This window comes from Netta rufina (assembly GCF_964035555.1).
Source record: "Netta rufina genome assembly, chromosome: 19".
Classification (NCBI taxonomy): domain Eukaryota; kingdom Metazoa; phylum Chordata; class Aves; order Anseriformes; family Anatidae; genus Netta; species Netta rufina.
This window is the reverse complement of record NC_140143.1, coordinates 4,814,721-4,839,418: the sequence shown is the minus strand read 5'-3', so window position 1 is coordinate 4,839,418 and position 24,698 is coordinate 4,814,721.

The window sequence follows — 24,698 nt, the reverse complement described above, 5'->3', positions numbered from 1 at the left end:
TATGAAACATTTCTTTAGAAATAGAGACTAGATATTAGAAAACAATCTTTACTTTGAGAGTGGAAGAGGCTTCCTATCAAGGTGGCTGATGCCCCATGCCTGTCAATGTTCACGAGGCAGTTGGATAAAACCCTTAATATTAGGTTTTGTCTTCTGGTTAGCCCTTAAGGCATGAGGCAGGGGTACTCTAGTGGCTCTAAGTCCTCTTCAACCACACTAACCTATTCTATTCCAAAATTGCTAGGGTTAGATGTTGAGGAATCAGGTGCTCTTTACATAGCTGAGTTGTGGAAGATGCAGTAGCCTATGCCCCAAAACTAAGAAACCTCTTGGCTGACACTTCCAAATCACACATCACCCCTTAACACTCACTCTTGGATCCTTCTCTGGAGACCAGGCACCCTACACCTTTCTGGATGTGTCTAAAATCTTTAGTTTCTTGCTTCTGCGATGCTGGTGTTAGCATGCAAACAAATCTTTTCACCTAGCAGTGGAAATACCTCACCCAACATTTAAAACTCCTAAGCAAGCAAGCCAAAAAGATGTTTGCATCAAAACTGCCATTCTGCAGACCTAGAGAAGGGGTTGACCAGCATACACCTAACCTGAATCACATCTCTGAAGGCGTCTCTTATCATTTGAACTATCTAGAGACTTCTGGACCTCCAAAACATTTAAGCTAGATGCTGCAAGTTTAATAAAATAGATGATGTGCCTGCTGTGCTATAGTGAGCACATGTAATTGGTCCTCCATATCATTGGAACGCAAGTACATCTACCAGAGTCAGATAGATCCTCATCAATCATTAGCAAAGAGAGGAATTTTCCCTTCCACTCTTACAAAACCATGTTGTTTTTAAAGTATGCTGTCATGTTTACCTGCAGCATTCCTTGCTGATGTTAATGGCCATTACATGAAGCTTTTTTAAGAGGTTATGAGAAGTGCACAAGTACACAAGGAGAGAGAGTGAGAGAAGGACTCAATAGCTTAAAATTAAAATTATGACATATGAAGTAGAAACGATATTTAAAGATTAGTTTTATTGAGATTGCAGTTTCTTTTATAATAGAATCTCTAAGAGAGCTCATCGGGAACACATTTCTGCTGCCCTGGGTACCACAAAAACAAACAGGCAACTTTAAATAACCTCTGCTCTGCAGAATAACCTACGAGTAAGCTAAGAGCCTATTGGAAAAAATAAATAAATAGCAGTTATCTGATTCTGAGTAGTCTCACAGTGCTGTTTTAAATAAGAATAAGAACTACTAACATAAACAACCTCTGAAGACTATTTTTATGAAAATGAAGCCTTTTTAATGCTTTTCATGATGCTGTATGAATTTGTGACCATATTCTCAGTGCTTTCTGAAAACAAGATGCTACTTGACCTCAGAAGACAAGTCTCTAGAGCAAGAAACTGCTAAAAATAAATAAATTATTTTCTAGTATTTCATTAGGCACTCCAAGTTATCCGCCCTCGTGCAATAGTGCACTCAAAGGGGTCAGAACAAGTTCAGACAGTAATGGAACAATTCCCACTGAACTAGCGGTGTCCTCGGTGACATGACCACTGCACATCGGGGAGCGGATTAAAGGGACATCAGCTGTAGGGAACGCAGTGATGCCAAACCAGTACTAAAGGCATGTGCTGAGAATGTGCTGGTTTACATTGCCTTGAAAAGCAAGTGAGGTAAGGCCTAGGGGTTGCCTTAGCCTCAGCTGTATCTATTATTGCTCAGTTAAAACACTTAGTATCGGTTTTATTCCTTGTTCCTTTGTTCCTTATATTCCCCTGGTCATTTCCAAGGACTATCAGTGCTTGCTGTCAGTGTAGCTTCTCATGATGTCTCCAGCATTTAGCTCAAGGTGCAGAGTTCTGCCAAAGGAGAGCATGCCACCACCCAAGCACGTTAGCTCTGAGTCCGTGGAAGCTAAAGGGGTTTTTTACTGCAGACTTCAGTGGGCCTGGGACTTCACCCCAGTCGTCTGCCAGAAAAACAGTTCATTGACAGATCCCTGCCTTCTGACTCCGTACCAGAATATCAATACATGCAATCACAAAAAGTAATTAGTGACACCGTGTTCTTCAAACAGACCTTCAGCCCTGTATCAAACTGCCAAACTAGAGTTAATTATTTTACTGGGAGATTACAAGAATATTTAATGCTAATCTTAATGCCGTAATTATCTTTCTGCCGGGGAAGTGCCTGCAGGTTCCGAGGAGGGCAACCTCAAAGTTTCAAACATCGCCTATCTGCATACACTGAAACAAGCTTTTCTTGGGACTAAGGAGGCAAAGTTTCTCCGAGAAGATTGTTGAGAAAACACTGCCAAGACTTGTAACTGTATGCAGCCATGGGTTAGGAGCTGGCCAGTACTTCAGACCACAGTATTTCATTTAGTCAAGCTCCAAACAATGACAGAGTAAAAAATAGTATAGGAAAATATCTGCTTACTCAGCAGCTTAAGTCTGTAAGCCGTTTTGCAGAATGACTTACTCTGGAACCTTGCTCACTGTGCACTATTCATTTCAAGAGGAAATACAACTAATATCTGCGAGTCTCACAAAAGCAATAAGAACACTGCTGCTAATGAGATTTTATAGTCCATGCCAAATATCCTCATATCAATTTTCTAATTTCTACCATGAAATTATGAATAATGTATTTTGCTCTGTATCTTAAACTAATTCTCTTTCACAGGCACAAACGTGTAAAAACCCTAATGTTAATTATTTAAAATTTCTATTTATCTTTACACGCAAAATTAATAGCATTGACTGCATTACGTGTCCCTAAAGTAAGATTTCATTCTCTGTTAGAAGAAAAATTGCATCTTTAATTTCCAGTTATAAATATTTAGATAATGAGCAAAACTACTTGAGTAAGTCTGACCTAAAGGTATGCTCAACTTTTGTGTATGGAGTCCTGAGTGAAATCGCACTGCCAGTCTGTGGGAGAGTTCGGCCACATTATGAATAATGCAAAAATGCACTCCAACAGGTCTCAGCATCACAAAAAACGAGTGTTTCACATCGGTAAACATTTAAAAACAACAGAAAAGGCTCCATCTGAAAGTCAGGTTCTTTCCACTTGCAATGAGAGAGCAAGAAGGTAATTATGTGACTACTCTCATCTCAGCATGCCACACTCTACATTTAATTTTTAGTGCAGTTTCGGTGCTGCACTCACACAAAAATCATCTACTACATCATCTGTAGCAGCAATATGAGCTGAGCAGCATTCCTTAATGTTGTTCCTTACACAGACAAAAGTAAGTGAGCTTCATCCTGCTCTACTCCTGCCAGCCTGAATGGCCCTTTCCAAGATGTGAATCTGATGCAGATCTCTGCTCGTCAGAGCTGGCAAAAAAAGAAAATTTGGCATTGCCCTGAGGAAGTCCTGCAGCAGGTCATTCTTAATCCACACCTGTAATTGTGGATCTGCCTCTGAACAGCTCCTCAGGACTCTTAAGTGGGGAAAACTGCACTAGTGCAAATACTTTGAACTGGGATGCAGATTTAATGAGGTCTCAGCTGACCTTAACACAAACTCCGTCTGAATACAGAAGCTTGAATCCACAAGTCTATTTCTGGACAAACATCTAACAGCTACGGAGCGGCCTTGCTTCACTCAGAGGGCACAGCACTGAATTTCTGTAGTTTTCTCTTTTCTAGCAGTTTGCTTTTTATTTGTGTGTATATACACACACATACATATGCGCACATATTAGCTTATACACATGTATGTAGTAGTTTATACACATAATAGTGATATAATGTATACGAAAACAGGTGAAGAGGCAATAAAATAGTTGAGTTAAACTGCAGACTTTCTTAAGTAAGTACATATATATACATACACATGTACACATTTGATTACAGATAGTTGTGCAAGAAGTTGCTGTCTTTCAGGCACACACATCCAGGATCCAGATTTTCACAGCTGGTGCAAGTTAAATTGGCACCAGTGAAATGAACTGAGCTGGTGAAATTGGTGAGAGCTGAGGATTTGAACATCCTTTGTGAATATCAATCTTACTCAGGTACAGAAAAATGCGCATTTTCAAAGATATTTAGACATCCTGGTTTTGACAGAATGATCTACTGTTTTTATACACATATATATTTTTTCCCCTTTTCCACCTGGGAAAGGCAGCAATACACATGCAACAATAAACCCTAACACCAAGACATTCTCAGGAATAACAGATCACTTGCCTGGCTATGAAAATAAGCTCAGTTTAAAATTCGTTGCTTTTCTCCAGAAAAGCAAACGATGCTAAGTGATTCAACTTTCACATCCATTTACAGGAACAATTATAAAAGAAGCAATAGCACATAAATCTCTTAAACCCCAGTGTATCTTACAATCCTGATTTAAAAAACAAATGCCTGCCTTTGTGAAAATCATGTTTAATAATTCTTATGGGCACTGTGCAGGGAAATGAAAGAACTGTAGCTTCAGGCACATTTTGCACACTGATGTGTTTTCCAGTCTCCCTGAACAGGAGTAAAAAACTACTGGAAATAAATATAACATCTGCATTTTCTCCCACTTCAAATTTTGTAAGAGCAGAGGGTTGAATTTTATTCAAGCATGTTGTCAAGGGAGAGTGGAGGAACAACTGACCTTTGAATCAGTAACAAGGTCTTATTAAAACCAGCTAGATGTACAACAGTTAAGCCTGAAACCAGCCGCTGCACTGTTATGGTTAAACAAAAATCTCCAGCAGGTCTTCAAAAGAGGGTGGGAAAGGAGAATGTTCTACCTGCAATGCTCGACTGAGAAAGAGGGAATACACTTCTGGTTCTTTCCTCTGCCTTCCATAGCTTTTGTTCTAGTAAGAACACCACCAAATGCTGCCATCGTGCTACTGAGATACTGGGTATAAGCCTACTGCCACTCATAAGATGGGTATAAGCATACTGCCACTTGTCTGCACAGGTCAACCGGAGCTAACACCTTCTGCATTAATAGCCTGAGAAGAGCCTTTGACCCACCGCTCCTGGCCTTCACTGACCTACAGGACAAGCCTCCCTCCTCCTCCGCATCCAGAAGCCTGAAGCATCTGAAAATCAGTGGCTGTCATGCAATCAAAATAAATCCTAATTAGAACGAAAAAGTGAGTGGGTGCCTTCAGGGAGCGAGAGACGGGGAGGCTGCAGACGCCGCCTCTTTGCAGCCTGCCTGCCTGGGCTGCTCAGCAGGGCCTTCCTGGTGGAGCAGCCGCGTGCCTTCAGAAGCACGTCCCTGGCCAGACTCTGGGAAATCAGTGGAGCTTCACCAGTTGACAAAGGATGAGGATTTGTCACCATGTGCACGTAAAGCTGCTGGCATCATCCTTCCAAAGACTCCCCGGAGATTCACTGCCTTCTGGTTGCCCCATTGCTTCCTGTCATCTGTCTCCGATTTCAATTTTGCTTTGATTTTTGAGGGGAGTTGCAGATAAGCTTGAGTGAATAACAGCTTTGAATTCTTATGTTTTGCTTCCTCCTCACCTCCAATTGCTTGGGATCTGACACGAATTTAAATTGTGGGTATGCTGAAATTGTGGGAGAAATGTAAGTCGAAGAATTTGAAGGTAATGGTAATTTTAATTAAAAAAAAAAAAAAAAAAAAAACTTTTTCAAGTTATTTTAAAGAAAAAAGGAAATGTTCAACAAAAATGTTCTGATTGGGGAAGATTATCCTAAAGGTGGAGATATATATATATATATATATATATATATATATATATTATTTTTTTTAATCAAAAAAAAAAAAAGAAAAAAAAAGCATGAATTTGCAGACTGGCCAGAGCAGTGTACTTTGTTCTATAGACATTTCTAGTCAAAAAAACTACCTTCATAGTCTAGACTGTACATTCCTCAAATGTCAGTTCCTAGGATCCTGAAGATGGGCGCCTCAAAACCCAGGGATCAGTCCAGGATTCACAGTTCAGGAGGGATGTACCTGCTTGAATGGTCTTAGTGGTATCTCAGCAGCCACATTACGGAACTTCTGTCAAAGCGTGCTCATCTTGGTATTACACAAATACACCTCGTTTTCAAACAAACAAGTTATTCCACGTAAAGTTGTCCTCTATTATCATTTTTCAGGACACTGTTAAACCAAATAAATCATCATTCTGCAGAAGGCTGTTTCCCAGAACTACTGGCACAGCCTTTTCTTTCAGAGAAGAGATAACTGAAGTGGAGGTGATGACTGCACAAAAGCAGATCAGAAGCCTGGGAACTTGCACTTCCACCTGGCAAATCCCCAACTCTGCTCCTGTATTTAACCCCAGCTCTCCCAGTGCACATTGCTCATCAGAAATCACCGCAGGAGCGAGCGCCTCACCAGCAGCTATTCCCAAACATCTGCAACTCCACTTTGCTCAGTTCATCAAGTTCTACAAACTTGAACCAGAAGGGCTGATCCAGGCATACGTAGCCATGAAATGGCTTTGAAAAAAGGTGTCTTTTCTGTTTTACAATCCTGCTGAAATAGCACTCTGCACCTCACATAGATGCAGGAGAGAGAGCAGACTCACCACCAGCAATTTCTGACAGTGTTAGATGCTTCTGTTGGGAATCTCATTACCATTTCCTAGGAGCAACCTGTAAGTATTTTTTTCAGTCTCATTATTAAACACAGAGCTTACAGAAGTTAGTGTGTTTCACATGCACAGCATAAATGCCACTTTAAAATCACATCAAGGGTGTGGGATGAGATTTTCAAGGTGAGATTGAGAACTCTAATGGAAGTGGAAGAAGAATTTAATCAGTCACAGCAAGCCTGTCAAACTTTCTATTTCACTGTCTGCCAAGTGCAAATATGCATAATAACCATTGCTTAATAGATGAACTCTAACATACATTAAAAATCAACTATTAGAACAGTTGCACAAACACTTAAAGTAGAATTTGTAGCAGGATATGCCTCTGAAGGTTTATCCTTACGAGGCTTTTGAAATGCTTACATGAAGGACTGCTGTTGCTTTCAATCCTCTATTTATTCATAATGTATTGAGACAAGAAAAAGACTCATTTCAGCTTCCAGATCCATTACTCCAGGCAAGCAAAATCAGTTTAGTCTACGTTTCTTTCACCAGTACTTAATTAAAACTCCATGGTAAAAGGAAATAGTTTCTCTGCAATATTAATCTTGTTTCTCCTCTTTCTTTTTAAAGGGGAATAACCATAACAAAGCATATCATTAACTAAATTCTGAAATTAAGCCTTGTGCCTGCATGGGCTCTCACTGACATCCAGCTTCAGTAGTTTCCAATACCTAGACTCTTACATGGGGGCTGGCAGGGAAGCCCCTCACTAACATTGCTTCCTACAGCCAGCCTCAAACCTCCAGTCATTAAGCAGGACCAATTTTTCTGTTATGCACCAAACAGAGCAAAACCTTTTAATTTAAGTCAAGAAATCACAAAAAGAAATAATTAGCAACAGATTTCGATCCCATAGCAGAGCTGCTACTCCAAGAAAAAAAAATCAGCATACAGCAGAAAGCCACGGCCTATTAGCGGAGACAGCATTCAGGCTGTGACTGGGAGGAAATTCATTTCTCCGTGTGGTGCTGTACTGTGTGAACACACACAGGCACTTGCATTAACAGAGGCTTGAAAATCTCTGCACCACTCACCCCATGTTGGGCAGGCAAATCCTTCGCCAGCATGTGGATGCGGTGCTGAGACAGACCAGCGGCCTCCTAAGTGCTGAGTTTTACAAAACATCGTAACGACAGCTTTCAAAAAGGATTTGAAGAGTTCCAGGAAAACTCTGAGAATTGGTGAGAAACCCTTGTAAAGCACAAGGAGGCAACATGCAAGCAGAAAGTGTATGAATGAAAGCCTGACGAGCTGAAGGCCCAAGTAAACTTGGGCTGGCTTTAATGGGCAAGGTGGGAGTCAAAAACTGACCTTGTGTGGGAGCTGCTGGGCAAAGGGGACACTGCTGGGCACCGGAGGATAGCCTGCCACTGCAATCATTACAGCACGCAGTGATACTGCAGCAGCTGTAAGCTCCAGCACCTATCAGCTTAAACCCACAGAGACATGACAAAGGTAAGTTGCAGTATATGGTACAGAGCGAATGGGTCTTGCTGGACAGAACTGAAAAATGTCATGCTTCCAAACAGCAGCTGGTTACAAAAATATCCCTGACACGTTTTAAGTGCTCAATTTGATGATGGTCCTCTCTAGCTCCCTTAGGACCAATTTAAAGTTTACCACATCCTTTCTTTGAAGGGTACTTCTGAAGTGCTTGCTTACTTTACAAACCACTTCAGCTATTAATATTCTACTTCTCTCTCTCAGCTTTCCAAAATACTTTGAAAACAAAGACTGATTTAAGACCTTCTCAGTATATTTCAGGATGCACATCTGCTGCTTACTTTAACACCATTTCCAGTTAACTGCAGGAACGCTCCCCAAACAGATGCAAAGCTGAGTAAAATCCATCTCAGAACATATTTTGCATTTCCTTGCTAGATAATCTGAGCCTCCTTTGCTTATATGGTACAGTGGAGTTACACCTGAAGAGAATTACGACCTTCTCATGCCATGCCTTGCTTTGCTATTGCTGCTGCCAGTTACAGCAAGATTGAGCTTCCTCCATTGTATGTTACAAAGAGTGGCTGGATGATTGCTGTGATGTATGGCCAAAATGAATGAAATAACTGTTAAGAATAAAGTAGTGTAGCTTGCATGAAGCTGAAGTCTGCAGCCAGTCTGAACCATCCCAGCACCTGCTTTTTTTTCCTTCATGCCAATGAACTATTAGAAGTCAAATACACGCACTCACCATTCCCTGTGCTCACCATTCCTCCTCAGTGGGAATTTGCTTTCTAGTCTGCTTCATTGTCGTTCTGTTCTATCGCACATGGAGGAGAAACAAACCAACAGAAAAACATTTTTTTGGTGCTTACAGCCCACCTGACGAAGCAAACACTGTGCCATTCTCTGTACACTGCACTGTTTGTGCTGTGATGCACAAGGGCCAGTGGCTCAGGTTTGCAATTTGCTTACTGACCTCAGCTTCAGTGCATCTTGCACCAAAGAGCTGACCAAGACAACTGATAATGCAGTCAGTTACTGACAATCCTAGGACCTGAACTTTTGAGATTGTTGGGACCTGGCAGTTCTTATTAATTGCTAACCATGCAAATCTTCTGTCTCTGAGCAGGGTGTTTTAGGAGCCCAGACTCTCATACTGCTCTTGCAAAAACCAATTGAGTTGCTCATTAGTAGGCACAGATGGTAGACTAATCCCTTCTTTGGTCTTCATACCAAAAACTTTTAGAGAAAAAAGCCAAAACCTAACCCACATTGCACCTAGTATTTTCCTCAAGTAACAATTAAACTTACCTAAGACTGATTGCCCTGACCCATCACTAGCTGTTGCCTCCTGTGGCAGGATGACAGTCTCGTCCTTGCTGTATTCTGCCACATTTATTTTTCCTTGCCTCAGAAGAGCCCAGGGAACTCCACGCTCTTCAAACATTAGTCAGCTGTCTCAGGACAGAGCCAAAATGCAGGCGGGCTCCAGTTACAGAAGAGGAGCAGCCTGGTGCTTAGCACAGCAGCAGCACCACTCTGGCCTGTGAAGTTTTCAGAACTAATGAGTATGTAAACAACTACAGCAATAGCTGCACTTGGTTATTTTATTCTGACAGCTGTGCTTCAGCTGTGATTATTCTCTGCTCTGTACCAGTAAATGTGCTATCTGCCACATAATGAACTCTTCATAATCAAAACCCTCAATATTTGACCCAGTAGTTAAATATTTGCAAAGAGATTGACTGAGACCGCTAAATCACATGCAGGTTCTAAGACACAGAGATTAGTGTAATGTTAATCAGGCCCTGCAGTGCTTCTCGGTGACTAACTGGACAGGAACAAACCAGAATATTTGTTAGAAGACCCCAGAAGGTGCACATCAGAACAGCTCTGCTGCAGCTGGCTGAAAACATGGACCGCAGAGAATAAGCAGTAAAAATATACAACCCTTCCCCCCAACAAACAATCATCATCATTCACCCAAAATGTTATTTCCACGCTGAAATCCTGACCTCCAGCTCCAGTTATTTGACTGATGGTGCTGGCAAAGGGGGCAGCTGATGAATTGAGCCATCAGAATATTCCCAGCCCGAAGGTAATTCTCCAAGCGCGGCGATCCGCTCCAGCAACTGCTACGCTTCACCACGGCTTCCCAGCACTTCTAATGGGAGCTGCATGCAAGGCGCCACAAGGATCCAAGGACCCAAGACAGAAATGTCTTGCCCCAGCAGCAAGGGAAATGAGTGGTTTACAGAGTCCAAGACAATAAGCCAAGGCAGGATTCAATGGAGCGCATTTAAAGACAGTTCAGATGCCCAGGTTAAAATCCACAGTTTTGGGGGAGTATGAGTGATGGGGACTGGGCCAGATGTCTGCACACTGTCATTTCTACATTCCTGAGCCAGATTCATCTGTTAGGAGGGTACAACTGTCCCTGACCAGTTTTACACGTGGGTCCTTTGTTTCACCAATATCAGGGCTTCCCACCTGAGCTCCTGCAAAGCAATCGCTCCATGAACAGGCTGGACCAACACCGATTTAGGGTGGTTAGCACGAGAAGGATGAGTGTAAACCATTCACCCCCTTTGTTAGTTTATCCTGCCAGCGTGGGTATGCTCAGGTATTAAAATCCAACTTGCTAACATGAGCTTTGCAGCTTTCCACTGCTGTCATAGTCTATTGTCCCTAACCCAAGAGGCAAATAAACCCTTTTCAAACAAATTTCAATTAGCCAATCTTTCCTATTGTTAAAGATCAAGGAAAAACCCTGGAGAACCCCATTAACATGCAAATAAGGAGGCACACAAACACGGCTCCTATGTGAGCCTGTATCAGCAGAAACACAATTAATTCTAAATACAGATACATCCAATGAGATTAACATTGGGCAGCGTTGTAACAGACTCTCATAACCTATTAATTTATACCCAGTGCTACCGCTGAGACCCCCAAGAGCCTCCGTGTATCTTTGCTGCCAAAAATATCAAATCCCTATGGGTAAGTGGCACCAGATCTCCCACGTTTAATCCTAGAGAAGACAGTTGTGCGATTCCTACCATAATGCAACCGTGGGAGTTGGCTTGCAGAAACGGGGTCAAGCCCACCTTGCTTTGGCTTGGTAGAAGCTACCCCAGTGCTGTGTCTCCATTAGGATTTTTCACTCGGAGTAGTTGTCTTGGCATGAAACTCCACTGCAACAGATTTTGCTTTGCACCAGCTGTGCCATTCCCCTGACAAGTCTTACAGACCTTCCCTTTAGACTGTTTCCTGGGGACAAAGCTAGCATCAAGCCCCAAGCCTTCTGGATAGCACAGGAATTTAGGGCTAGTAACCACTGCAACTCTAAATGTTTTACTTTGTCATTTTGCAATCCTGAATCTGGTCTGAGCCTTGGTTTGGTTTGGTTTGTTTTTTCCATTGACTTTAGACAAGTTATTTAACCTAGCAATTTCTTGAGGCAGCAATAACTTTTCTTCCTGAAAAGAGAATCTTGATGATTTCTAATTTAATATTTGCAAAATACTTTCTAGAGTGATTATTTCCAAACGGAAATGCAAAAATAATCCAAGCCCTTTATCACATTTTGCCAGAAGAGCACGAGCAGACCCCCTGTACACTTGTATGCCCAGACAACTGTGAAGCACTTTTTATTAGAAATCTTTCAGGTCTTTAAACAAATTTATGTTGCTCATGATTGCTTGCCTCCAACCTTTCCACCAAGATGTGTGATCACTTGTTATTTTCATTTTTTTCTACTACCCCTGTTCCAAAAAAAAGAAAAAAAAAATTAGACACTCTACAATTTCCTCAGAGTATATTCTAAAATGTATTTTCCACAAGCTTTGGCTCCTGCAATTGAGTTACAGGTGCAATGTTTATTCAGCCAGGAAGCAGGAATAGTATTATGTTGCTCAGCGTAAGTGAGCCACACAGCATAAGTTCAAGATTTTGAATAACATAGTACAAACTAAGCATCTTTTTAAAATAAAAATACCATATCAATTGGGGAAAAAAAATAAAAACCAGCAGCATAAACAAAACCATTTCCACAAACAGTCAGTCTGTGCATTTTCTCAGCTCTTAAATGATGTCAGGTCCCCATTCCTCCCTCCCAGTTCTTTTCAGACAGTTTGACAGGGAACTAAATTGTGCCATACAAGACAGTTTCAGAACTCCCGTATAAAGCTATAGAATTGAGATATATTGGCTCCCATACAGCCTAGATCCCCATATAGCCCGAAGACAGAATGTTAACGCTTGTTAGCAGGCCTGTTTAAGATAATTGTAGCATGCCATCCCAGCAGCTGATGTCTCTCACATCCACTGCAAAGCCCATGTGATGCAATTACATGCGAGGGAGAGCTGCTCAAAACACATCGTTTAATTGCAAATGAGCTACCCAGGAATCATTTGTGCCTCTCTGTGTGGGCAGCGTCCAGTGGGGGACACTGCTTGCTGAGCCTTGCATGGCATTAAACAGGAGAGCTTTCTGATCGCCTGCTCCATGGAGACACGGAGCAGTCCCCTGCCACCACGGTAATGATGTTTCCTTGCCAAGGAACTGCAGCAGGAAGGCACTGATGGCCTCGCAAGCCCTCAGACAGAATGGCTTTGCAAGGCAAAGCTTCCTAGTGCAATAGTGAAGCCTTACTTCCCCAGAGATACAGGAAAGTAAAAAGTGACTTTGAAAGCAACAGCAACGTGCAACACTACCAGCCCTCCTCCCTGTGTAATGTACCTTGTTTATTTTTTGACTGGAGGCCAAGGTGGGAATGGTGACCAAAGATATTGTGTGGTTGCACATGTAGCATCTGCATTTGGACAGTACCAGTGGAAAAATATTGGCAGGCCAAAGGACCGTAGATTCAGCAAGTATCAGGAAATAGTCATAGCCTATTTGATGGAATTGCTTTATATAGATTATGCTTGTATTGACTCTTCTTCTGGTAGAATTCTAAACTGAAATTATTCCTCTGAATGCACACAAAACAACAAAATCTGACCTATGCAAACGCAGAACAACTTCTTAACAAAGCCCATAGAATTTTTCTTCCAACCATTTTAGTTCAGGAAGATATTCATAGGAATAAAGTACCAATGGAAGTTAATTGCAGACTTAGGAACTCATAGAACAAGAGACACAAATCTCCTGGGGATTGTGATTCAGCAGCAACTTCTCAGGTTGTTCAGCCGTATCAGAAACTGGCAGCCTTGGTCCACGCTAATATTCCACTTGCAATATTTGAGAACTGCTAGGCTGCAATGAAGAGATACTCTAAAATACCGTGATATCTGAGTATGTTAGTACCTCAATAGGAGGCCATTACGGTGTAATTGGAAAAGAAATGCAGTTCAGGAGTGGGGTTCCATTGCTATATGGACAATGCAACTTCAGAACAACACAAAGTATCAGATCTGCTTCTAACAGGTTTTGAACCAGTGTTTAACAAGGAAGAGGGGCAAGCTCAGAAATAATTTATTTTGATTAAGCTTAAACACACTTAGTTTGCCTCCAATAATGAGCATGACAAATTGAGTTCAGTGTTCTGCTCTCTAATTTTCTTTAATAACTATGAGATTCCTGGACTTCAACTGAAAAGTGTATCACGTGCATATTGCAAAGTGGATTGCAGTGGCATTGCACGCATTAAAATGTGTAGAGGATCCTACCACGCTGCAGTTAGCCATAAACGGAACTGAACACTTTGAGCAGCCACAGTTGCAAGAACATCCTGGCACATCCGCACAGCTGCTCTCTACTGCACTGCAGTGCCCCAGTCGTCCAGCCTGCACATAAATGTGTAGATGTGCTCTAACCTGGAGCAAACTACAGTTCCTTCACAACAATTTTGAGTGCAGATGACAGCTTTTCCCAGCAGAGACTATGGGAGAAGACCGTAATAGGTTTGGGCAGTCTTTCCCCATACCCCTTTCTTTCTTTTTCCCCAAATGACATGGTGAGTACTATTCCCAGTTGGTGTAAAATGCAAAATCAGCATGGATAAACTATTTCTGTTATTTTTAAGCTGTCAGCTGTCTTCACTTTACACTTATAGAATCTGTAAAGATACGTTCGTAGCTGGACAGTAAAATAGCATCTGAGCAGCCTAATTAGAGGCTTTGGATAAGCTGTTACCCTAAACAGTGACAAACACAACGGAAGAGCCACTAGCAGAAAGGAGCTCTGCTGTCCGCTAACACCCTTGTACCTGAGGTGCTGGTGCTTCAGGAATTGCAATTCCCTGCTGTACAGGATAATGCACTTGAGACCCTATTTTCAGAATTTAAGACACAAAGATCTTGAGGTAGCCCACTGCAGAAGGGCGTACTCATTTCCCAGTGCTGTAGGTCTCAGAATAACAATCTGTTACCTAGATGCATGGAGAGCAGTACTCACTGAGTGCTCCAGGACGGGAGTGGTCCTGACAGCTGGAGCAAGGTGTAGAAGAGTTTTGGGGTTTGTTCCACAAGCTGAAATGTAGAGAAAAGGTCTTTCTTCAGAATTCCTGTATGAAAAATGTGGATCAGATCGAAAATTGTGAGGATCTGAGTATCTAAACACTGAAAAGGAATGTCCTATCGCAGCCTCTGAATTACACGTTTCTTTGGAACATCTCTACAGGTCGCCTCAAAACTCTCAGCTTAACTTCTGTTACATTCCAGACTCCTTCTTACGGTCTGTAATTTAAATGGTAATTTGCATCTACTTTCTAAAAACTGTTTGTGAAAGGGTTTTAAGTTGCGTTATATATGATTAAACTAGTTTAAAAAAGGTATCCTAAACACTCTTCCCCAACCCAGTACTGATAAAATCTATTCAGGGTTTTTTATTATTTATTTTTAATGTTGAAAGGAAATACAGTATAAAATAATTTGTATAGATTCATGATTATGTCTCCAGCTAGAATTTCAGATAGCTTAGATGCAACAATAACAGTACTTTGCAGTTGTTGTTACACACAATATTGTTACACACAAATGTGTTACACACATTTCTATATAATGATTGATTACAACAGAGAAGGGAATTATTTTACTGCTTTGGGGGTATTTTACAACAAATTGATGTCCTTGTCCTTTGCACAAATAATTTCTATGTGATGAGCTACTCATCGACTACAACAGGGTCAACATGAAACACACAGCTAACAGATGCACTCCCTCCCCAGAGATGTAGCACATGTCCAAATTGCCATGCGAAGACATGCACTGGCCTTTCCAGCTGCGTGAATCAAGCTCTGTGGCATGAAGCCTGTGAAATATGAAGTTCAATCACATTGTTTCTCTTTTCTGATTGCACAGAAAACATCCTCATCTCTACAACAGTCTGAGACTGGGCTGACATAACAGAGACAGAACCTAACTGCATACATACAGAAGCCCCAGGAGAGAGGCCCATACTCAGAGCAACACACTGCTATCCAAACCAGCTGCACTGCTGGATCATGGAAGCATGTGCCTCAAATAGGGCCATGCAGGCCTTTGTGCTACCACCCCAAGTCTGTTCTTAGTACCAGAACTAGCTCTGGTATCTCTTCAGACAGCAGATACCACCAGATGTAGGTATTGGTGGTGTTTACTACTTAAGGGAGTAAAAAGTGAGTCACTCACCTGAAAAACAATCTATCCTTGCCACATTCATTGTTGACGTGAAAATGCAAATACATTTGGAGAAGGGTGCTGAAGGCAGCCCAGCACAGCACACATTCCCAAAAGCCCGCCTGAGCACCGTTTGCAGCTATTTGCACAGCCCAGTTATCAAGCCCAATTATTCTCCAGAAGGCTGGCACGTTCTCTGTCAGAACTGATCCTCCTAAGCCCTACACGAGGTGACAGATGTGCAGCTGTGGTTCTGCTCAGGACAGCTCGCTTGGTGGCACTTGGCTGGCATTTGTCAGCTCAGTTATGCAGTCAGCCATGAGCGACCACTTCACTGCTGGTGTGTGTGGGCCTAATTAGAACATTTGGGGTATTTTTTTTCCTCATTCATTTGCTATTCCTTAATTTCTGCTGATAAAGCCTTTTGAAGACACAACCATGCCAGATAAACACCATGCATTATTACCATCTTTGCTCAATGGCTCTTGTTCTAGGATATCTGTCATAGGTTACCCAATGAGATAAGCAGCAAATAAAACATTATCCAATTTTACCAGCTGCAAAATGAAAGACAAAAGAAAGATACAACACCTGGCACACAACTGAGGAAATACAATTTTCTGCTGACACCTTGCTATGAATTGAAGGAGCCCAGAATTAACAGAGGAGCTCAGGAGAGCTACTTGCCCTTTCTCCTGAACGATGAGGTGAAGAAATGGGTTTTGACACCAGTAGGTGCTGAAACCACAGGGAGAGACTATTTCCTTCATCTTATGAGCTTCCAGTTTAACTCCCACAGTTCACTCTTAGTGATCATAACCCGGCACTCCAGACCAAAACAGTTTGTGATAGTGTACAGATGGGAAACAGGATTTATGGTGAAAATTATTTACCACTATTTCTCAGTTACTTCTGTAGCAAGTCTAGATCCAGGATGCAGAGGATCCACCTCAGGCACGTGGTTATACTGCACTGATATATAAAAAGGTAAATCACTGAAAAAAAGTGAATTCTGAAAGTTTGACACTATCCCCTAACATTCATTTGACCCATTAAAGTACTCTGTTAAAGATCCCCAGGATTTGGCATTAGTTGCATGTCCTCCTAAAGCATTCAAAGCAGCAAGCTGGACAAACGTTAATAGGTGACAAGTTTGTATCTTTGCCATCTAATGCTCAGAGGCTTTGCCTCCCATTCACACTGCTTAGATGCAGGAAAATCCTACTGCCTGTATAAAGGACAGTCAGGGAAAGCCTACCCCACACCCCTGTGCGAAGAACTGTATTCCAGCCAGCCACATTTGCCTTCCCCTAGAAGCTTCTCTGGAAACCCCATCACTGGACACCATTTGCCGGGAGCTGCCTGTGCAGGGGGCTACGGCAGCACCTGGCTCTGTCGGCTCTGTATGAGATTGTAGCAAGACCAGAGATTGGGCTACCCTCATTTTTCAGTCTTCCTCCTAAGTTCCCCTGCTACAGGAATGAATCATAGGAGCCTGAGAAAGGAACTCCTTCCCTGTGAGCTGTTTACCCTTGTGGAAAGCTTTGCCTCTTCAGTTATTTGGATTCATATTACAAAAAATATTGCTGCAAGCAATTTCAGCATCCCTGCAGAGCCTGCTTTGCTCTGCCTCTGAAAGAGAAGCAAGTACATAATTCCTGTTTAGCAGCTGGAACACTCCAACCTGCATCACTCTTTAGAGTTAGATCACCAGCATATATAGAGAGCAAAATGCTGGCTTTTTAGTTATAAATTGATAGTCTAGGGGAACCTCCAAGATGTAGTGACCACCGGAGGGTCCAGGTGCAACCAGTGACCACACACAAACCGAAGGGGATGGGAGAAGTAAGCCTCCATTCATTCTGCCTCACTTCTAATGCAATGGGAGCTTAAGCCATGACAAAAATTAGACAGAAATACAAGTTTTGAAGTCACAAACATTAAATCAGTACAAAAAGAGAAGACAGACTTTCAGTCCTACTTTAAAGCAAACACACAACAAATAATAATGAAAGTAAATTTTTCTCAGGGGTAGACCACAGACTGCTCGGGTCTCCAGTGAAAAGGCTGCAAAGCAGCGCTCTACAGAGAGCTCGCAGAAATGTCTCAGAAATGCAAAACCCCATGCAAATGCAAAGAAAGGGAAAGATCTCATTAGCCACAAGGATCATGCCCTACTGAGTGTATCTGTGCTTTTAAAAATTACCTCTGGTAGAAGCAATATGATAGTTTGAATGACTCAGGTTTTCATTACACAGGAGCTTTACTGTGCTACTCCAGCAATATAAAGGCCTTAAAAGTAGTCAAGAAAGGTGTCATACTTGGGAAAATCTGCTCAGCTTTACTTCCCAATTAGGTTAAAAACACCAAATTATAAATAAGAGGTGTTCTAGAATGCATAGATAAGCTTGGTTGCCATGTACCAGACAACTCAGCAGCCAGACAGGAAATATGCTTGGGGCCTTTATTTTCATTTTTGGTGATGTTCAATGTTCAAATACCATCTTAGCAAGGACCCCAGACATGCCTTTGGAATAGTTCAGGCAATCAGCTCTTTTAGTATCACATGCAGTATTTATTATAATAATCACTGTAACAGAAAGATGCTCCCTTTGATTCTGGAACATTTCTAGAAGTGATGAGAGCTGGGTTTGAAAGCCATTTGCGCTCAAGTTTCCTGTACACCTCTGAGCAAGCCATTCACTGTCTGCTGCAGCTGAGCATCTGTGAAGTTGTTCTACCCTGCTAAGAAGTGGTTTTTACAGACACTGTATATTATTAGTGTGAGATGAGAAAATGCCTGTAGTCTTCGCCCAGGGAACAGGGCCGTATTGTGCAAGGCACTGCAGTCGGCAATGATCTTGTCTTCTCCATGCTGTCCCCCAGTAGTTTCATGTTATAAACTTGCCACGTTTGGTGGCAAGAAACTCATTTAAGGCCTCCTGTACACCTAGTGGGACAGATCTGTAAAAAAACATGTTTTGGGATTGACCAATCATGTACTTAGCTCGTGTTATTTATTTTTACTTTGGGTGTTCCTGGTTTAACTTAACAGCAATACAAAACATTTGATTAATGATTTAATATTTGATTGCCTAATTACAGCTTCAGTTACAGTTATAACAGCACTGAAAATTTCTGGGCTTTACTCCCTCCTAGGGAACGTTTGAAAAATGTACCCAGCAAAGAAGGCAAAGGAACACTTGGCTTCACGGCAATTATTTTGTGTATGTGGTGTATTGAGCTCCGGTTGGGGAACCATAAAAATTACTGAGATAAGAAACAGGCTGTCATCTGAATGGAAATGTGGCTCTGGTGATTATTTAAATGGTACCATCAGACACTTCACTGTAATGTTTCAAGAGCAAATGTGCCTACGACAGTGAGGAGCCTGGCTTTTTAGTCTTGACTTCCCATTCACAAGGAACCTACACGTTCCCTATGGGCAGGCCTGTGAACCCCACGTGTTTTGCTCCAAGGCATCAGCTGCTGTCTGGAGAAGCTGGGGGAGAAGGAGAAGCCATTCATCATCAGGGTTTGAAGCAAAAGAACATTATGAAGAGAGAAACCTTCTAGTCTGAGAAAACTTGTTTGGAGGTGAATTCACCATGAGGTGAATGATTTTGACCTGGCCTCCAAGTGAAACTGATTTCAGTACAGCACCGCAACAGGTAACATTTGACTTAGAAAAATTAAGAGGTAGAATATTCATTTCTAAATTATGTATGACCTGAGTCTTAAACTCTCAGCACCTGCCCATCACATTAAATTATGTACATGGCTGAAATCTTGAAGTAATTACAGTAAAGATATATAAATGCAAACTAATTTTCTAAACCAACTAATATTTCAAGAAGGTTAGGCCTCACATTTTTACAAGTGAGTTCTGTTTTTAGTTATTTAATAATTTGCAGCATTACAAAACATCCATAAGCAGTCAGAAGAGCTAAAGATACCTGGAAAAAAAAAAAAAAGGGATCTCCAAAATGTTCCCACATCTTGGTGAACATTTGAAATCCTTGCCCTAATTAAATCCTAGCTCCTAAATCAACAAAAATGCAAGTGACCATTGGGTTCTTAATTCATGTTAAGGACACCACAAAGGAGGCAGGCAGCAGTCACTTACTCACTTACTGTGCCCTCAGCACCAGGCTGGATCTTTGACCAGAATTTGGGACACTGGTCTCTAGACCACACTGCCTTCCCTTTATCTAGGGATTTATTCAATCTCATGCTGTAACCTTCCTCTACAATCCATCTAACGACATTTTGGGTATATTGTTATTACTGCTCTGCCACTGCAATCAACAGGGTCAAATTAATGATTTCTATTAATATAATGGACTCTTAAGATAGACAGACCTTTTTTTTTTTTTTTTTTTCCCCTCTTATGGAAACATAAGTTACGTTGCTGTCTTCAGGGAATACACCAAGCAAGCAGAAACTGCATCAGTCAAAAACTATGTCCTTCATGGCGAGCTGTTTGGAAGCAGTACTCCAGGTGCTGTGTCCTTGAGGGATTCTAGGTGCAATCTGTGCACAAGTGTAGAAGAAATATCGAAGGTCAGAAGCACTTAGTAACTGTGGGAGAGTTAGCAATTGCTCAGTGGCTAGGAAAAAAATAATTAGCCTTGCCAGGGATTTCTGAGGTAATCCCGATGCGTTGTGGGACCTATTTTACATCCTGCCTGCTAAAAGGATTATATCATCTATCAGAGGTGGCTGCACTACAAACTTCCTTTTATCATACACACACCAAAGATCAGGTGAGAGGTTTAATAAAACACTAAATGGAACAAAATGCTGAAGAAACTCAGATATAATTACCTCTGAAGCTTTTTCCTTGCCTAGCAGGAAGTCTTTTCATTACACATAGTCTTTGCATTTTGAAGGCACCTGAGTCCTTCCTTGCACAGTGTCAGATGGAAAAAAAAAATCTGAAGTTTAATGTGCAAAGAAAAGACAAAGCTTTCTCATCAAATACGGCTTGCTTGATACTCTAAAACAGCAGGGTAGAGGAAGTAAAAATATCTTAGTCTGAAAAATAGGTTGCTATCCCTCCCTCATGGCGAGGATAGGCCAAATCTTTGCTTGGAGAAAATTGGCATAATTTCTTTCCAGTCAACCAATTAAAAATAAAGGAGAGCTCTGGAGTCCCAGAGGCTCTGGTTATTTTATGCTGTGCTACCACAGACATTTCAGCCACCATGGGGTAAATTTACCATGATGCATGTCGTTGGAGATATATTAATAGTGAAACACTAGTACTACAATTTAATAGGATTAGCTGAAATTGCTGTAATACATTTTACAGATGGGGAAACTGGGACACAGGCAGACTTAATTTTAAGCAACTAAATCCATATTTTGGCACCAAAGCAACCCAACTCTCAGTAGTGCAGAACACTGAACTCCCAAACAGCAAAAGGGCTGCAGTTTCCCCTATTCACTTCTCCTGGAGCAACCACACCTCTTGCTATCTCATGCACGTTCCTGAAAGGTAATTGAGCAAGGACCAGCAAGAACTCAAGGCCAGAGAGTATGTGCATCACTAAAGAGATTCCTACTAAGGCATGGACCTTACAGGGAATTCCTACAGCTGCTTTATGTAATCCCATGTCCTGCATCTCGAGCCTTGATGCTGGCTTTCCCCCCCTCTAATCTGTACTGGAAAATCTTTCTGCTCGCTTTCTTCAGAATCCAGGGACAAATTCTCTCATCGGAACTGGATTTCTCCACTGAAGCCAAGGTTGCTACAGTGAAAAATTTGGCTCCCTGCTGTGAGCTGCTTTTATTTGTTTTTTCCATTGAGTCACTTCTCTTCCTTAATTTCTTTACTTTTCATCACTAGTGTCCAAGGGGAATGCAGCACCAATTTTCAGCGTTGCTAGTACAGGTCTAAACAAGCAAGAAAAATAATAATATTAAAAAAAAAAAAAAAAAGGGGGCTCAGCCCAGTTCCCACAACCACGCAACAAAAGCAGAGCACTTTTCACTACTCTAAAGCAAAGCGTACTATCCCCATTACATTATTTATTGTAGTATTTCTAGTACCTTAAACTGTTACAGTTTGTGCTGGTTCTTCTTACATTCTTATTTATGGAACTGCAGATGGATCCTGGCCATTCTCTCTGTGCAAATTCTAAGAGAGCTGACAACATGCTGCAGGGCACCACAGCACCTTCAGTACATCCTGCAGCCTCCTGAGGTCTCCAAGTTCATTCCTTTCTCTCAACTTCAACAGGCCACTTTAGCATCTTACTTTCCATCTACCACAGCCATTAAAATAAATTCATTCTGCTGCAGAAAATCCACGTAACCCACCAGACCATACTTGCTTGCTGTAGTCCCCTAACTGGAGAAGGAGAGCATCGCATCTGGCCTAGTTATCCGCCTTCAAGCTACGGATGCTTCACCTTTGATAACACCTGACAGTGTGAGTCAGGGAGGAATTTATCACCCTCTGGTGACCTCCTCCCCTGTTTCCAGCAGAAGTCCTGCTGACCACTGGTGATTTCTGTCAGTCATCAGCTCCTATGACAACATGGATGTAAAGGCATTCATTGCGTCAGTACTGCTTTTTGTCCAATGCTTTTACTGAACTGAATGCCTGATGAAAACAAATTAAAATCATTTGCTTCCAGAGGGTTAACTAGAATGAAATCTGACAGCTCCTTCACTTTAGAAGGTTTTATATCCCAGATGGTTAACAAATGTAGTAAATAAGCTTACAATTGCACTTTTTCTTGTTGCTGTCAACTCTAAGCCCCCTCAAGATTAAGAAGCAGAAGGTTAATTGTATATGCATTCGCTACCATCTCTGCTTCTCTAACCAACGTTGTGGGGAAAGAAAAGGGGAAGCACAGGATCCTACTGCCCCATCCCTCCAACTTTTGCCAACATGATTCCTTTGCACCAGCTAAAAAGCTGGAAGAACACAGCACAGAACTGCATCCTCCCGCTGTCTCCACCCAGAGCAGCCAGGGTGGTCCCCAAAGCTGCCAGTTTCAGGGGGCTTGAATGTGCTGTCACTCACATCCCTCCTACGAGCTTCAGAGCAGCCTGCTGACTCCTGCAGATAGTTCTCCATCACCAGTAGCTCAGCTCTGCTGTTTGAATGTATTTATAGTCATGAATACTACATATTATAGAAACACATTCTCCTGTCAAGCAGTTCCAGCTAATCCTCCAACAAAGCAGCAGTAGCATTTCATGCAAATGGGTGTAAAGCTGAATGACGTTTTTATGTGTGGAATACATACAGGGAAAAAAAATGGGATCCTTCCAAGTGGCAATTAACAAAATTATCACAGATATCCTGTCATAAACAACAGTGGAAAATAAACATCTGTAACTTAGCAGTGATTAAAGCACCACACCTTACTTAAATGACCATATTTGTGGAAAACAGGAGGTACTCCAGTACACAAAACCCTGAGAGAGAGCAGAAGGCAGCAGCTCCCTTTGAGCATTGGCTTTGCAAAAGGGAAGACAGATGTTCAAGGCAACAGTCAAAACCATCAGGAGTTCCCATGGATGAAGGGATTTACCACATCAGTGCAGCCCAGCTCCTCCCACACCCTCTCCTAGTGAAGTGACTGACCACTGTGCCAGTTAAACATGATAAAAAAAATGGGTTTACAAGTAGTTGAGCAAAGAAACTCAACCCCTGCAAGTTTTCCAACAGCCTGTTTTAATCTAAAGAACTTGCAATTGTCTGGTACGCCCAGCAGAACAGTGACACATTATTTACACTGAGCAGGCACAAGCATGTGGTCATCCCTGCAGCGTGTTACGGCTGCTGCCTCGAGAAGATCTGCACTTTCAGGGAGTCTACAGATATAAAATAAATGGGCAAACAAAACATCAGTTCTGGCAGCTCACCCACATAATTAGCACGAGAGAAAACTTTGGAAGTAACATGTTAACATCTCTTTGAAGAGATTCTCTTCTTGTGTTTTTGTTGTAAGACAGAAAACAAACACAGCAGGAAAAGTCCAACACCAACCTCTGGACTATTCTAGCTAGAGAAAAGTTACAGTGGCTTGGAGCTCCATCCCATAACTCAGAATTCATCCCCTCACTACCTGTGAGACTTCCGACCACAAGCTGTGAGATCTAATCCTATCTAGGTCAGCCAGCCCAGTGGAAAAACAACAAAACAACTGAGTGCACAGCCCACACTTCTGTATACAAACAAGATCTGTGTTCCTTCACCAAGAACTCTCTCGGCTTTCCCCACCGCTGCTCTCACCTGCCTCAGCAACAGTTTGTGAAGCCCTGAGGCCAGCAGTGTAACAGGCAGAGCCCAGGGTGTTTGGGAAAAGGGCTGCTCTGTGTTTGGGAATGGGCTCTTCAGAATTGCTGTCTGGGGATTTCTGAGTCAATTAGCATTTATTGCTCATTTGTTTTTAAGTTCTAAGTTTGTACCAAAACGAGCATCACTCTACACAGTCATAATAAAGTACTTACAGATTTTCAGCAAATTACAAGTCTGGGCTAGATGACCTCTCCCTAACCCTAATAAAGGAAATTCACCGGTCTAGCACAAAGACTATATTATGTATTTCACATCACGCTGTTTCTATCCTACTTATTTAAGTCCCTGCTTGCTTACAAATATGTAAAGTCTGGTTCTTCACCTCTAATTTACAAAGCAGTCATAATAGAAAATGTGCATCATCAAATAAACAAATCTATAATTATAGATCTGTCTACAAAGTCCTTATATACTATCAAAATTAAATCTGAACTTCTAACACCAAAAGAAAATAGAGGATATACTTAAAAAAACAACTAATTAACAGAACAATATACAACAGAATGATACAGAAGAATATAATCTTTTGCAAGCTTCCATTTTACCATTAGCATTTTAATAAGCAAAATATCCTATTTTAGAGGAGCAGCGTAACTGACTTCTCAAGGAATGTTATTCAGCAATTTAAACTGTTCCTTGCAGCTTTGGAAGGAAATGGACTGGAGTTTGGTCAAGAAATCAGTGTGATTTGAAATATACCCATTAACAATGAGGGGATCACTTCAT